The sequence below is a fragment of the Thermobia domestica genome, chromosome 16 (genome assembly GCF_964235325.1).
Source record: "Thermobia domestica chromosome 16, izTheDome1.hap1.1, whole genome shotgun sequence".
In the NCBI taxonomy this organism is placed as follows: Eukaryota; Metazoa; Arthropoda; class Insecta; order Zygentoma; family Lepismatidae; genus Thermobia; species Thermobia domestica.
This window is the reverse complement of record NC_137469.1, coordinates 2,953,201-2,969,053: the sequence shown is the minus strand read 5'-3', so window position 1 is coordinate 2,969,053 and position 15,853 is coordinate 2,953,201. Positions and strand designations below refer to the sequence as shown.

The window sequence follows — 15,853 nt, the reverse complement described above, 5'->3', positions numbered from 1 at the left end:
AAGCGTCGCAGAGTGCGATTGCAGATATAAACTGTTAAAAGTTATAAACCAAGTATAGACGATGAATGGTTTTGTAAACCAATATATATATATATATATATATATATATATATATATATATATATATATATATATATATATATATATATATATATATATATATATATATATATATATATAGATAGATATAGATATAGATATAGATATAGATATATATAAACCCGAACGAAGTTAAATGGAGCGAAATGTTCTGGACACTACGAGTAGTGCGTGATTTGTGATTTGAACGCTCAAAATCATTAATATTTTATTACCCGATGTGAGGTAGAGACTCATATAATTTCTGATACACCAAAAAGTTCTTTTTTTTTCTTTCCTCTTTGTCAAATTTTTTTTAAGTGAAATAAGTGTCTCCTTTGCGTATGTCGCAAATCATAATTTTGATTTAGCATGCCTAAGATACAATATATGTAATTATTTTTATTTGTCAAGATGATTGAATATATAAAAATTTACTAGAATATAACACTATGTACTCTATTAATATATAACCAATAACTTGTGCTTGTAATATTTTCTTCATAATTATCTGTTTGTCTTTTCTTTTCACTATGGATGTAATAAATTATTTGTATTTTTGTAGTTAGTTGGTTTCCTTTAACCATATATACACTGTCCTGAGTGAGTAAGCGTGTGAATGCATGATAGATTTAATATAAGTAATTTTAGTGATATCATTTGTTGTATTAACATCTGTAATATATGTGTCGTGTTTTAATATATGTGTTAAGGTAAATAACCTAGGTCATGAAGGACCGCTACTAATGGTTTAAATCGGCTCTAGGAGTGAAACAAAAATAGCAGGATGAGCCTAAATACGACATCTTTCTTCCAGGAAGTTGAAATTCTGATTGATGCGATACATAAATTCATATTGAGTTTATAAGTCTGATTTTATTTTATTTTTTTTTCTTGGCTAATTCACATGCGTGGTCGATCCTAGAGAACAGAGTTCAGATGCTGGATGGTTATCAATCACCGGTCGGAATAACAGTACAAAGAATGATTTCACCTTTCTCGTTTCCAGGTCTAGGTCTGGGCAATCCCACGGTCGTGGTGCCTGGAGCTAGGTCTGGGTGGTATGAGGGAACATGTGTCTATTCCGAAGCATTCCAAAATTGATTAGTCGTTAATAACATTTAGAATGATTCATCTTTCAACGACTTTCCCGACCTTTACTATATTTCCGGAATTATCCAGTAATCTGTTTTCTTATTAAAATACCCTATTTCTTTTCTTTCTTCTTTTCCTACCTCCTTCTTTTACCCTTCTACTTTCTTCTCTTTCTTTTCTATTTCTAAATGAAAGAAAACGGAGTCATGATTGAGAGTAGTCGCTATTGGCACGGTCAATAAGTTGTTTAGATGAGTTTTCTTCGGGAGTCCGATATGGAATAATCAACAATAACAAGAAAGTTTATTGGAATTTACTTTATTGGAAAATAATCCGGATTTCAATCAGTAGGTGATGTTTCGTAATCGTCCTCGTTAATTAATTTTAGCGACTTCTCTCCAGTACATTGCACACTTTATTATTTTTTTCTTCGTTTTTTTTTCGTTCTCTTTCAATATTGGCTAACCGTGACAGGACCTGTTGCCCTGGAAACGGCGGTTTCTATGGCAACGGACTAACGTTTTTCTTTCAAATTGGCGACCGTTGACATCGGACAGTTACCATGGAAACAATTGTTTTCCCTGGTAACGAATCTGAAATTATTTATTAAACACTGTTTAGGATCGAGCACATATTGACTTGGCCACAAAAGTGCATAATTAAAAAGTTACAGTGGGATTAAATAATTATAGTCATTGGCTGTTCTGCTATCTTTGTCTCTCTCTGTAGAAAGGGGGAAATGAAGGAATTTGCTAAAGTGACTTCTAAAATTTGAAAATGCTGGAAGTTGACCCAAGGAGGGAATTAGATAGGAGTCCCTCAATTTATGAATAGTACCTGATTAATAAGTATTGTTAGTTTATAAGGATATAATTGTATGTGTTTATATTGTGTCTTTTTATATGGAAACTATGGCAACTAATAGGGAAGTAGTATCACACGAGAACGCGGAAGTCTCATGTACACAATGTACTTTAGAAAGTAGTGAGAAAAGAGCTCGCGTCTCTCGTAGGTTAGTGAGGTGTCACGAGTGTGGGCTGAAATGGATACATTTCAGTTGTATTAATTTAGAGGATACTGCTGAAAATGCAGAAAAGGTTCGGGCTGGTGAAATAGTTAAATACTGCAAAGAATGTGAGGGGAAGCTCCACCAGTCGCGTGAACCCATGAGTTTATCCTCTGAGAGAGAAAAGGAACATCCCGATTCAGACGGTGAGCGAGGGTATAGTACCCCGAAGAACCGAGGCCAAATATCTCCAGTGGAGATATCTGACCTCGATGATGATGAAAGAGATGGGGATCCAATTGGTGATAAACCCAAAGAAAAGCAAAGGAAGACTGGGTCATCTAATAATGACGCTCTCCTCCTTTCATTGCAACAAATGCTACAGGAAATGAGACGCGAAATGAATGAAAATAGCCTGGAAATGAGACGCGAAATGAATAAGAATAGCCGGGAAATGAATGAAAAAATAGATGCCTCGAACCGAGAAACCGAATCTCGATTCGAAGTATTAACTCACAAAATAGACAATATATGTGTAGACTTCGCTTCCTCAATAAACAAATTAAGGGAGCAAGCGTCTACTGAAATTGATTTGGTCAGATGCGAGGCTCAACAGTCCCTAAAGCAACTTCAGCAGGAGACTGAAAGTAAATTGGATCATGTAAATTCCGAATTTAAACAAGTAGATACCAAATTGCATAAGATCAACCATAAACTAGAAACTCAGCAGGCCGAAATTGATAATTTAAAGTCAACTTTGTCAGATTTATCTCTGGAAACCAAACTGAAAGTAACTGACCAAAAAATTTCGAAAATTCAGAACGAAATAGTAAAGATTCAAAAAGAAATAACGAAACCTAGTCGCGAAAAATCAGAGGTAACCTATCCTTTCCCCGGTAGCGATTCCTCAGAAATATTACCTGCTATAACAACTACCTGTAGCGCAGGAAAAGAAAATTTAATGTCAGTTGATGAACGGGATATTGCGACGCACTACCCCATGCATCGGTCAGAACCAAAGTCGTGGTTCAATTCCAATAGTGTGCCGAATCAGTCGAGTGTTGTGACGACTACGGTCACTAGCGTGAGTGCTCCCTCTTTACATGGAGGTATACAATCACATAGCGTGTTGCCGGGAAGAGGAGATGGGTGCCATTCTGAGTCGTTGTTCACGGGTGCGATTGGTCCGGGGATGGAGCCCAACATATTCAATACGACCAACAGAATCCCTTTCACTTATATGGGTAGTTATAACACCGCTACGACGTCGTCGGTGGTAAATCCGGTGACGACTCCGATTGTGCAGGATAATATGTTAATTCCCAGTAACTATTCCCCTGCTTATGTTAGTATGGGTTCCAAGGTTTCGCTGAGGGACATCGAACGTTTTCCCACTTTTGACGGGAATATTACCAATGGACAGCCTCGTGTTTTTCTGCGTAGATTGCAGCAGTGTTTAGAAATGTATCGGCTGACCGATAGAGAACGTTTGCAAATAGTTGAGAAACTTTTAATTGCAGCATCAGGCGCGTGGTTTGCTTCTATTAAATATAGAATCAATACATTTGATGATTTTCTGATCCTTTTTAAGGAAGAATACTGCAACGAGCATATAGAGAGGCTTCAGAAACGCAACCTCCAATCTCTAAGATATGATCGAGCCAAGTATGGGTCCCTTTTGGACTATGCTTGGAAGATCATCGAACTGTACTATCAGATTGCAGAAAATCCATCGCAAGCCGAACTAGTAGACATCATAGTGAACGCTCTTCCACCAGATGAGTCGCGGGCTATTGCTTCCCATTTGTGCCAAACGGTGCGAGAAGTTACGTCACGCCTAGCTGCCCTGTGTGGGAAAGAAACTGGAGGCCCACCAAAGAGGTATTTCGCCCGACAAGCAAAAGTTGTGAAACCCGTGAAAAGCAAGGCAACGGCTAGTTGCCAAACGGACTTTCTGAGTTACACCCAAGCTGGATCTCGCTATCCGAGTGGGAATGGCTCAGAAAGCAATCAATATAACGGTCGACGTCTGTTCCGTAACCGACCAATGTTTAACAATCGCCGGGGTTATCGCCCCTATGACCGCACAATGGGGGAATCGAACCCGAATAGGGACGATAATAGGAGGAACTTCAACGGGGCGTACCGGAGAAGAGAAAACGGTAATGGTCAAGGCGGTAATGTTACTAATAACTGTCCAAGTAGATCTCAGAATTCTGCCCCTTCGCAACTACAAACTAATGGCGGAAATAGAATTCTAGCGAATCGAGGGACTGATAGTCGAGAACCTAGATCCTAATGTCATTGGATATGCCAGTCGGCAAGTGAAACCGTATGAGTTGTTTCTTTCAATATCTCAGCTGGAACTCCTGTCCGTCCTGTTCCCTTCTGAACGTTTTAAGCAGTTAAATTATTGAAAAATTGCGCTGTATTACACAATCTAAAAGGTGAAAGTATCGGAACTCACAATTTCCAGAATCTTAAGCTTTTCAACTGTACTGAGGACAAAAAACGGGAACTTCTATCTCAATACCCAAAGTGAATGTTACACTGTCTCATTTGAGTGCATGAGAGTATGAGTGAGGAGTTAGCTTATTAGTATTAATACATGTTAATTCTATTCAACAAAATTTTGTTATTCAAACAAAATTTTTTTTAACGACGCCGGGGAACTGTAATGTGCCATTACAGTCTAATGAGATTATGTTTTTAATAGGAGGGTGCCCGAAATTTTTTGCACCGACTGTATCTGACGTTTAACAAAAAATTTCTGGCTGTTCATATAATTCGTAATTTTGTTCGTTATTTTATTTCAAATTAACATGGGAAACTGTAAAAAAAATTCATTACGGATTATAGTTTTGGGAATCAATATCTTTATTTATATTTTAAATTAGTTATAAGTCTTGTATATGGATGTGTAAATGGATTATTACAATTCTTACGGTGTCAGTGCTATCCGAAAATATAGATCCACTATTGGACGGAACTTTCCAGATCAAATAACCAATCTAAAATTCGACAGACTTTTCAGGACCACCCTTCACCTCTCTTTTAGATACCTAGGTCCTTCTAAAATCTAGTTTAATCCAGATTTTACCAAATTTTATTCGTTTCAAAGCCCCACCGCCAAAATGCTTAGTTTTGATTGGCTGATAAACCCACGCTATGATATTAGGGCGAAATTATTCCCATTTCCCTGCAAGAATTTCACTGACGACAGCCGACCCGGATCTGCCAGCATATAAAAGGAGAAATGAGGTAGAAAAGCTGCAACAAGGTAACGTTTGGGATTTTATTTAACATGTAAAACCGTTGGAAGTCTTAAGGAGCCAGAAACTATTAAATTTCATAGTAGAAAAACTGAACTAAAAAGCTGAAATAGGAAGCATAACTCGGTGACGCCATGTTGTGCAGATATAGTTCGTGATGGACAGAATTCAGGATAGTGTGTGCATTTAATCTCCTTTCCCAAACCCAGTTTGCAGTTCAGTGAATCAAATAGTTAAATTTCCCTCTTGCCCCTCCTGAATCAGTGTAGGTTCGGTCAGACCTGTCCGTTCAGTAATCTGTCTGTGTAGTTAGTACGTGATTTTTTTTCATATATATATATGGCGGTATTTTTAGGTCTGTTTGTAGTGTTAGTAACCGTCAGCATGTACGTGTAAATTAAGCAGAGGGCTCCTATCTGACTCCCAAATTGGGAGTACGGCTTCCAGCGGGATGAGTTGAACATGTAATTTGTTCCGGGTTCCTGCCCCTTCAGGGCAGGGGTCCTATTGTTAGTCAACACTTTGATATGTCCCCTCGGGGGCATTGATTAAACAGTTAAGAATGTGATTTAGTAAATACAGGGCCAGTTGGCCCTGTTCCTTTCTTTCCCTTTCCTTTCGTTACCTTGCATAGAGCCGATTTAAAATGGTAAAATCTGAATGTTTTCTGTGTATATTTATTAGTATAACATGTATTAATGTAGTGTGTAGTATGGATGTGGCATGTATGTGTATATTTGTAATGTAGTAAACATTTTCTAGTATCAGTGGTAGTGGTAGTTAAGTGATGAAAGAGTGTATGAGATGGTTGAGTATGGACAGTGTAGTATTTACTATGTGATAAATTTTTTATTATTCCGTCATTAAGTGAACTCATACACAATATTTAAAAATGAACGTAATATAGTACAATAATTCCGTGTACAAGGTCACATTCGGTGGTTCAAGGGTTGATCATATCGTCGCTAGCCCTAGTGTCAAAAGTCAGTACTAACCGCCATTCTTCTGTCGAGGTACTTAGTGATTTAGTTTTCATGAAATTGACCTTTCTTTCCGAAATAAAACCTAGAAGGTATAATTCACAGCCCATATGTATGTACAGTTAGGTCAAGTGACCTAAAATTAATATTTTCCGAAAATTTCAACATTCTGCTCAGTTTAGAAATCGAAATATTTAAGTAAATAAACAATCCGTAATTTCTTAACAGAAGTCGGGCGATATGATGCTAGTTCTTCGCTTTGAAATTATATTAAATGTTCATTTTTCTTCGTGGCTGCAGAAGTTCATTGTTGCTGCAGAAATTTCATAAACATTGAACATTATCGCAGATAATTCTATTTTCAGTGAACATACGTAGGATTTTTTTTTCGTTCTTAATAAAGCTACCAGGTATTACATAGTATTGTGTGTGTGGTGAAAAGTCTTGAGTTCGAGTGAGGTTGTCGTGCGGTGATCGGAATGGGAAATGTTTGCAGTGATTATAGATTTTAAAGTGTTATGATGAAATGTGTATATAGGCTGGGCGTAGATAGAGGAAACAGGGTGTTTGTAGAATATAGCGTCGTGGCAAATGAAAAGAATGATGATATGAATATGATATGAATATTAATGTGAATATGAATATAAAGTATATGAATATTGTAGTAAATGAATATAGAATATAGGACACCCATATAGTTAAATATATAGTAGCCCAGTGAATACTTCGCCGTTTGTTGACATATAGATATTGAATAGATACGTGTAACTACAAACATCTCAGGTTCTGACCCCTGCACCATGATATCACGCGGACAGGAGGGCGATATATAGTCGGACTATGGTAATACTTTGTAGTTTTATGTGTTATAATATTAATCAACCATAGTAATACCATCTGATAGAATAGGTAGCATCATATAACCGCTGACTAGACATATTGAATAATAAATTATGAAAAGACAATAGTAGTTATACAACAGGGCTGTAGTGAATCATATCTTCTGGTCAGTTTTAAAATAGAATATCCTGCTCCGTGAGATTTTTTTTTTCCTTCACGTTACCTACTCGGGCTAGCTTACAATGTTCATGGAGGCGACAGTTCGGACAGGGGTACAGAAGCAAAACAATTAATTATTGAAATTTATTATTTGCGTACCCGGATGTCGACCCCTAGTCCCTTTAAGTATTTTCATTTCTTTTCTTAGTTTAATTAGACGAGGGAAATTAACGACATCCCAGACTGTGGCGTGTCTGCGCAGGGTAGCTATCGGTGAAGTTTGGCAATAGAAATCACCGATCCAAAATTCAGTTTATTTAATTTTTTTATTTTGGCAAATCATTAATTAGGGATATCTTAGCTATTACTCTAATTTCATTACTATCCTGGAATCTTCTAGTTTCCAAGAGGTCGGATGATTTTTTTTTCCTCTTTTGAAATCCTAAATTAACGCCGTCTCTAACCTTCCGGAGGATTTCGGGGTCTGCAAGGGTGTTGACCGGATACGGTGAGTGGTGGGATTTCCCTAAAGCCTTTGTCTTTCCGAAAATCCCATCGTGGACACAGACTTGTCTCATCTTCGCAGACAGTTTTATCGGCTAGTTATTTGGTAAGCCGAACCCCTTTTGGCATGTTAAGAATATTTTGGCTATGGATTTTGTTGAGAGCGAAATTCGACTTCTATCTTTGTAGCGTTAGTTATTTCTCACTTAAGTCTTTGGCGCCCCTATTCTTCGTCTTCCTTCTTCTCTATCTCTCTCTGTCTTCATTTCTTCAAGTTTTTTTTAATTTTTTCAACCTCCCCCCCCAAGATTTTGAACTTGTTACTTACGATTTATTTAACGTACAACTCTGATCTGAAACTACCAGCTGAGACGTTGCAAGACACTATTCATGAATGGAGTAGATAATGATTGGGTCCTCCATCACATGTTGACCTATCGCTGAAATGAACAAAGACTTAGTATTTGACGACACTTCGATTACGTTCTTTCACCGTCGTTCCTCTTAAGTTTTTTTTTTCGTAATCCATTGGTCACTTTCTTTTCTGTGTTGGTTTTCGATTACTTTGTAGTTAACCTGGGCCCAGAAATTGTACTTTGGTTTATCTAGTTATATCTTTAGAAATGCTCTGTGTTACGTGCCTGCCGCACAAAGTTTTTTTTTCCATGATTTAAGCACGAACTGATTATATAAAAGTGAAAATTTATAGATGCGCGGTATCAGGTAAGAAAGTCGATTTTCTTTTTCATATGGAATGTCGGAAGTCATTTGTTTTCTGGGACAATGTTTGCAACCTTTAAAAAAAATTTTATTGTTTGGTAGTGATTAATTTAAATGTGTGCGCATTTATTGAATATAAATATATATATATATATATATATATATATATATATATATATATAGAGAGAGAGAGAGAGAGAGAGAGAGAAATGAATACGTCGAATGTATATGTACTTAGTATGTGAATATGATTTTAAAGTAAAAGTATGATATTAAATGTATTATGAATATATGTAAGAGCGCTCGTGTCTGTCCCCCTAAACGTGTATTGGTTGCTATAGTTTACCAGTAAGTTCTCCGACGAATGTAAGAATGTAGATTTTGTTAAGAATACCGCCGTGCACTTAAGTAATTTTCCTTTTCTTTTGAATAAATGTAAATGATACCTTATGTAATTATGTAATGGCATGTATTGGAAAGTAACGGCAGGTCTAAACGTAACCCACATCATCATAACGAATATTATCCCTGAACTACCAACCTAAAACCATCGTGGAAAGTGCACCTTGAATCCTTCTCACCTTCATATGTATCCTGTGACTTGACCAGTTTTTTTTTATCCTCAATTTAAACCTTTATACTCCGTATACCTGCGGGAGATCGTTTTAAAATCCGAATCATATACAAATATATACGAAAGTGATCCTAAGGAAAGGCCTCATAACGTGTCCCAGTGTTGCATAAATAACTTAAAATTATTCAATTAATAAGTTTGGAAATGGACCGTCTAAGAGGAGAAACGTCCTCTAGCGATAGTGATTTTCGAAATCCCTGGATGGGTATAAAGCGTCGCAGAGTGCGATTGCAGATATAAACTGTTAAAAGTTATAAACCAAGTATAGACGATGAATGGTTTTGTAAACCAATATATATATATATATATATATATATAGATAGATATAGATATATATAAACCCGAACGAAGTTAAATGGAGCGAAATGTTCTGGACACTACGAGTAGTGCGTGATTTGTGATTTGAACGCTCAAAATCATTAATATTTTATTACCCGATGTGAGGTAGAGACTCATATAATTTCTGATACACCAAAAAGTTCTTTTTTTTTCTTTCCTCTTTGTCAATTTTTTTTAAGTGAAATAAGTGTCTCCTTTGCGTATGTCGCAAATCATAATTTTGATTTAGCATGCCTAAGATACAATATATGTAATTATTTTTATTTGTCAAGATGATTGAATATATAAAAATTTAGTAGAATATAACACTATGTACTCTATTAATATATAACCAATAACTTGTGCTTGTAATATTTTCTTCATAATTATCTGTTTGTCTTTTCTTTTCACTATGGATGTAATAAATTATTTGTATTTTTGTAGTTAGTTGGTTTCCTTTAACCATATATACACTGTCCTGAGTGAGTAAGCGTGTGAATGCATGATAGATTTAATATAAGTAATTTTAGTGATATCATTTGTTGTATTAACATCTGTAATATATGTGTCGTGTTTTAATATATGTGTTAAGGTAAATAACCTAGGTCATGAAGGACCGCTACTAATGGTTTAAATCGGCTCTAGGAGTGAAACAAAAATAGCAGGATGAGCCTAAATACGACATCTTTCTTCCAGGAAGTTGAAATTCTGATTGATGCGATACATAAATTCATATTGAGTTTATAAGTCTGATTTTATTTTATTTTTTTTCTTGGCTAATTCATATGCGTGGTCGATCCTAGAGAACAGAGTTCAGATGCTGGATGGTTATCAATCACCGGTCGGAATAACAGTACAAAGAATGATTTCACCTTTCTCGTTTCCAGGTCTAGGTCTGGGCAATCCCACGGTCGTGGTGCCTGGAGCTAGGTCTGGGTGGTATGAGGGAACATGTGTCTATTCCGAAGCATTCCAAAATTGATTAGTCGTTAATAACATTTAGAATGATTCATCTTTCAACGACTTTCCCGACCTTTACTATATTTCCGGAATTATCCAGTAATCTGTTTTCTTATTAAAATACCCTATTTCTTTTCTTTCTTCTTTTCCTACCTCCTTCTTTTACCCTTCTACTTTCTTCTCTTTCTTTTCTATTTCTAAATGAAAGAAAACGGAGTCATGATTGAGAGTAGTCACTATTGGCACGGTCAATAAGTTGTTTAGATGAGTTTTCTTCGGGAGTCCGATATGGAATTATCAACAATAACAAGAAAGTTTATTGGAATTTACTTTATTGGAAAATAATCCGGATTTCAATCAGTAGGTGATGTTTCGTAATCGTCCTCGTTAATTAATTTTAGCGACTTCTCTCCAGTACATTGCACACTTTATTATTTTTTCTTCGTTTTTTTTATTTTTAACGTTTTCTTTCATCTATTCTGTAGTTGGAGGCGAAACATCAGAGAGGTTTTCAGAGACGCTACACAAATTAAAAACCTCCTATTTATCTAAAGAAAGTTGCATATGCTCCAGCGGGCAATATTTTTCGTCGCTGCCTTTTTATCTTCGATAATGAATACGCGTAAGTGGACAGCACACAGAATATTATAGCCTAGGCAAATTAGCTTTATCAGTGGAACAAATTCGGAACAAACTGATTTTTGGTTCATGTTCAGAATAGCATTAGGAACAATACTGGAGAGTTCAATTGATGTCAATGGTGGGAAAACTGGGTAATCGCCGGCATATTGAGAAAAATGTTTTCGGTCATATTTAATTCACTTTTTTTTTTTTTTTTTTTTGGTGCTAAAACTATGCAAGATACGCAAAAATGTTATTCAACCTTTTTTGTAGAGCATTAAATTTCAATAAATTGAAGAAAAATTGAATTCTCCAAAGGAATGGTTTCCAACAGGTGGTTTGCGGACCCGTAGAAGTCAGTGGATATTCACTGCAGGGCACGCAATTTATGGTTGGGAAAGTAGTTTTATCTTAAACTAGCCTTCAGCAAACATTATAATATCATTTTTAAAACTTCTAACCGTGCTTTGTCTTAATATATTTAATTGGTGACATTACACATTCAGTCTGTGTTTTTTGTAGAATTTAAATTTCAATTACAGTTTTTAAGATGTAGGTTTTCTGGGTCTCATTCATAATGACGATGAATAAAGTTCTCCAAAAGTTGTTGAGAACCATTGCTTTAAAACAACCTCTATTCTCCTTTTCCCGGACCATTTTCCTTTCATTTTTTTATTTTATATTTAAAAAAAATATAATCTTAAAAACATCTTTACTAAGAGAGTACTGCGTTATATATTTACTCAATCTTCAAAATTGTGAGATAAATTTAAAAGAAACTAAAAATAATTTGCTTACCATTCTTAGTGAGATGTCAGGATTAAACTTAGGAAGGCTAACTTCATGTAACAATCCTTATTCGTATTCCATTTTATCTTTATCTGAATGTTCTGGCTTTTCGCAATCCTGTCTTGTCAATTTTTCGTCAGCTATTCTGTCTATGACTTTCGAAATGCTACTATCAGAAGTGCAAAGTTCTACTTTTTCGGGTTCTCTTATGTTTTTATCTTCATCACCAAAGATTTGTATTTCAACTTCATCACCCATGATTTCTTCTTCAGTTGACATAGTAGGTAGCGAATTGTGGCATCCCAATCCTCTACAGTGAGAGTGAACAATAGAACATCAAAGATCTGCATTTATGGATCTACAACCAAAATAGGAACCCTTTGAACATTTACATGCTATTAGCTTCAAGAGATTTTCGGGAGCGGGTGGTTTAAGCTTGGTGACTGGAACCAAAGAAATTCCTCCTTCTATCTGCCAACCCCATTTTTCTGCAGGTAACAAACACATTGTCCTTCCATTGTTGCACTAGATAAAACACTCTGAATAGGTGTTGTTGGGTAGCCTCTGTTGTTAGGGGAAGACTAACAAAATTAACTTCAGTTTTGCGTTTAGAAACGAGTTGGGAAAATTTAGTGTATCTAAAGGTATTTAAAGAAGTTTCTGGCTCTCTAGTTCCGTAGAATCGAAGAAGAAATTTTTCTCCCTCAGCCAGTAATGTAGATGCTTGTGCTGATAGATAATTGAAAACTGAAACTGCATTTTGAAGTCCAGAGTTAGTTCTCAGAATTTGGAAGATTTTCTTCTTTCTTTGCATAAACAAAAATGAAGTGGTGTCACAGCCACTTACTTAATGTAAAAACAGAAATTGATATTTTTAAAGCAGTGTTGCGCATCAATAGATTAAAACATTTTATCAGATACTTTACCTCGTCCTGACCTAAAACAATGTAGGCATTTCATTTAGTGTAAGTGATGTCAGCAAAATTAGTAGTTCAACATCTTCTCCTTCTACATTATTGACGCTGCTAGCCAGTTTGTGCCTGTATGCATCATTCTTTGCTTGAATGACAGTAATTTCTTTGTGAATGTCCACTGACCTCTACGGGTCCGCGGACCACCTGTTTGAAACCACTGCTTTAGAAAATTCCATTTTTCTTTAATTTATTGGAAATTTAATGCTCTACAAGAAAGGTCCAATAACATTTCTGCGTATCTTCCATAGTTTTCGCACAAAAACAAAATTATGAGGGAAAATTTGCCAAAAATAGTTTTTCAAGATGGTGGCGATTTCCCAGGTTTCCCACAATTGACATCAAATTGAACTCTCCAGTATTGTTTCTGACGCTATCCTGAACGTGTGTACCAAAAAATCAGCTTGTTCCGAATTTGTTCCACTGATCGCCTCATCTTTAACTTAAGTTGCCTACACTATTATGGTTCAACCCTTAATAGGTTCGGAGACCTGGTGAGAAAAGAAAATTAATCCATCTACTCTAGAACCTAGGGTGCAAGAAAACATTTATATAAAACTTCAGGGTTCTACGTCTGGTAGCCTTGGAGATAAAGTAAACGAAAAAAGAAATCAAAAACCCCTGGAATCACCTCTTAGGAAATTCATTTTGCGCATTTCATTTCGCATTATCTACAGCCTAGGCTGCAATAAAAATAATTCTGGAAAATTTCAAGATTTTACGTCTAATAGCTTTGGATATCTGCCAAACAGTCAAAATGTATACAAGCCCCTGTCCGTAATTTCCCCAATACCCCTAAAACGCCATGTTATCTACGTTCTGGAATACAAGAAGAATATTTCTATAAACTTCCAATGTTCTGCCTCTACCAGTTTTGGAGACCAGAAGTACGGTAAAAAAATCATTCAAATCCCATAATCCTTTCCCGAGGATGAGTATTTAGCAACACCCCGCTTTATTTCCAATGCGGTGTTCAAGAAGAACATGCCAGCAAAACTTCGAGGTTCTTTATCTAGTTGTTTCAAAGATCTGTTTACGAGTGAATCAGTGAATGAATCAATGAATTCACTCATAGATACAGATAGATTATAAAACTCAGAATGGCAATCCATTTAAAAAAAACTCTCGACGACTTGATTTTTATCGATTCCTCCAGTTTCATATATTAATTAGTATCTATAAATCTATGAGATATAACCTATATACGTTATCGCACATACCATCAGCCGAGATCGATATAAAATTTCGCATTTTGATGGGTGTTAACTCACCAGATGCAAGGGTACCTAAAAACTGAATATGGGTGTGTTTGTTAAGGACGTCTCCTTCAGAGCCGTAGCTACGAGGGAGATCGTTGCCCCGGACGCTGATAGCAAGGGGGCACCGAACGAACCAAAATAAAGAAAAAAAATATTGAAAAAGCGTAAACGACGTGGCGCCCGATAAAAGTATTGGCGCCTTATTAAATCAATAGTGTTGTCGGTTTGAAAAGAAATACATTTGGTCCCTCTTCTTGATCCCTCCGCTGGCAATCATCAGAACAAGTTTTTACTTATTACTTATAAAAAGTTATAATGTATTGTTTGTTAATGGCGATGCGATATACAACGTGCCTAGTAATGACTTGATAATGTACGCAGGAGCGTTTTCAAAATCACAAACGGTCGATGTCTAAAATATATGTTCGGCACTTTGATGATGATGATGAGTTTGGTTGGTTAATCCCGCTTATTCACCAATCGGATTAATCACGACGATAAGAATGAAGGTATGAAAATGGGATGGGATAATAGGGGTTGTTTCACGTCTAGGACACCTTGGGCTCGAATGCAATTGCCTACTGTCCTGACTGACGTTTTTGTAGAATTTTCCTCAGTTGCATTAGGCGAATGATTGCTTGAATAAAGTTTAACGTCGCTTTCAGCACTGATGCTCCATTGTACAAGACCTACTGATTAACATGAGGTCCAAACTTCTACTCAGGTATCTATCGGAGGCAAGTACACGTTTAATATGGAGGCTCAGAAGTAGGGTGTTCACCTTTAATGCATGACGCCACTAGTTCGATCTAAGATCATGTAAGCTTACGGTCGACAACATCGTATTCATAGATTTTCTCAGGGTTCTTCCACATTCTCATTCCACCAATTAATTGACAATCACTCATTTTCATTAATCATCTATCTTTTTAAGCCTAAAGGGTGTAAACGTGGGACGTGAAACTGAAAGGAATCAATCATAGGACTATACCCCAGTAGCACAGTTGATGGGCCGATGTCGATCAACATGGGAATTTTTGGTGGGATCGATGTCGCTGTCGATGACGATCGATGCAGAATGGCAAACATTTTTTCGACATTGGCCAATATCGGCAAATCTATGTCGATCGACATCGGCGTCGATGTTGATCTATGTGGGTCCCATGTGGATTCTTCCAGATCAATGTTGGCCCCACATTAATCCATGTAGCCCCATCTAGATCTGCCTTATATCAACATAATCGATCTTGGTCCCTGGTTGAACAATACCGGCCTATGTGGGATCAATGTCGGCCCATCTAGATCTGCCCCATACCCACATCGTCGTTCGAGCTCCCTAGTTGACCTATATGGGATCTATGTTGAACCACCCAGATCTTCCCTGAACCCATATCTTCGTTCTAGCTCCCATAGTTGATCGATGTGGATCTATGTGGGATCCATGTCGGCCCATCTAGACCTTCTTTATACCCACATCGTCGTTCTAGCTCCCTCGTTGACCGATGTGGAATCTATGTTGAACCACCCAGATCTTCTCCATACCCACATCGTCGTTCTAGCTCCCATGCTTAATCGATGTAGCTCTATATGTTCCTTGTAAAAAGAACGGAGCTATTCAAATGTATTTGAATCGCCCAGTACTTTTCA

At 36.6% G+C, this 15,853-nt stretch overlaps 1 protein-coding gene across 2 annotated transcripts in view; it reads right to left on the bottom strand.

Annotated features, from left to right (window-relative positions):
• LOC145672399 (uncharacterized) overlaps positions 1 to 15,853 on the bottom strand; it is a 290,548-nt gene that overhangs the window by 167,617 nt on the left and 107,078 nt on the right. The gene's annotated exons all lie outside the window — the stretch shown is intronic.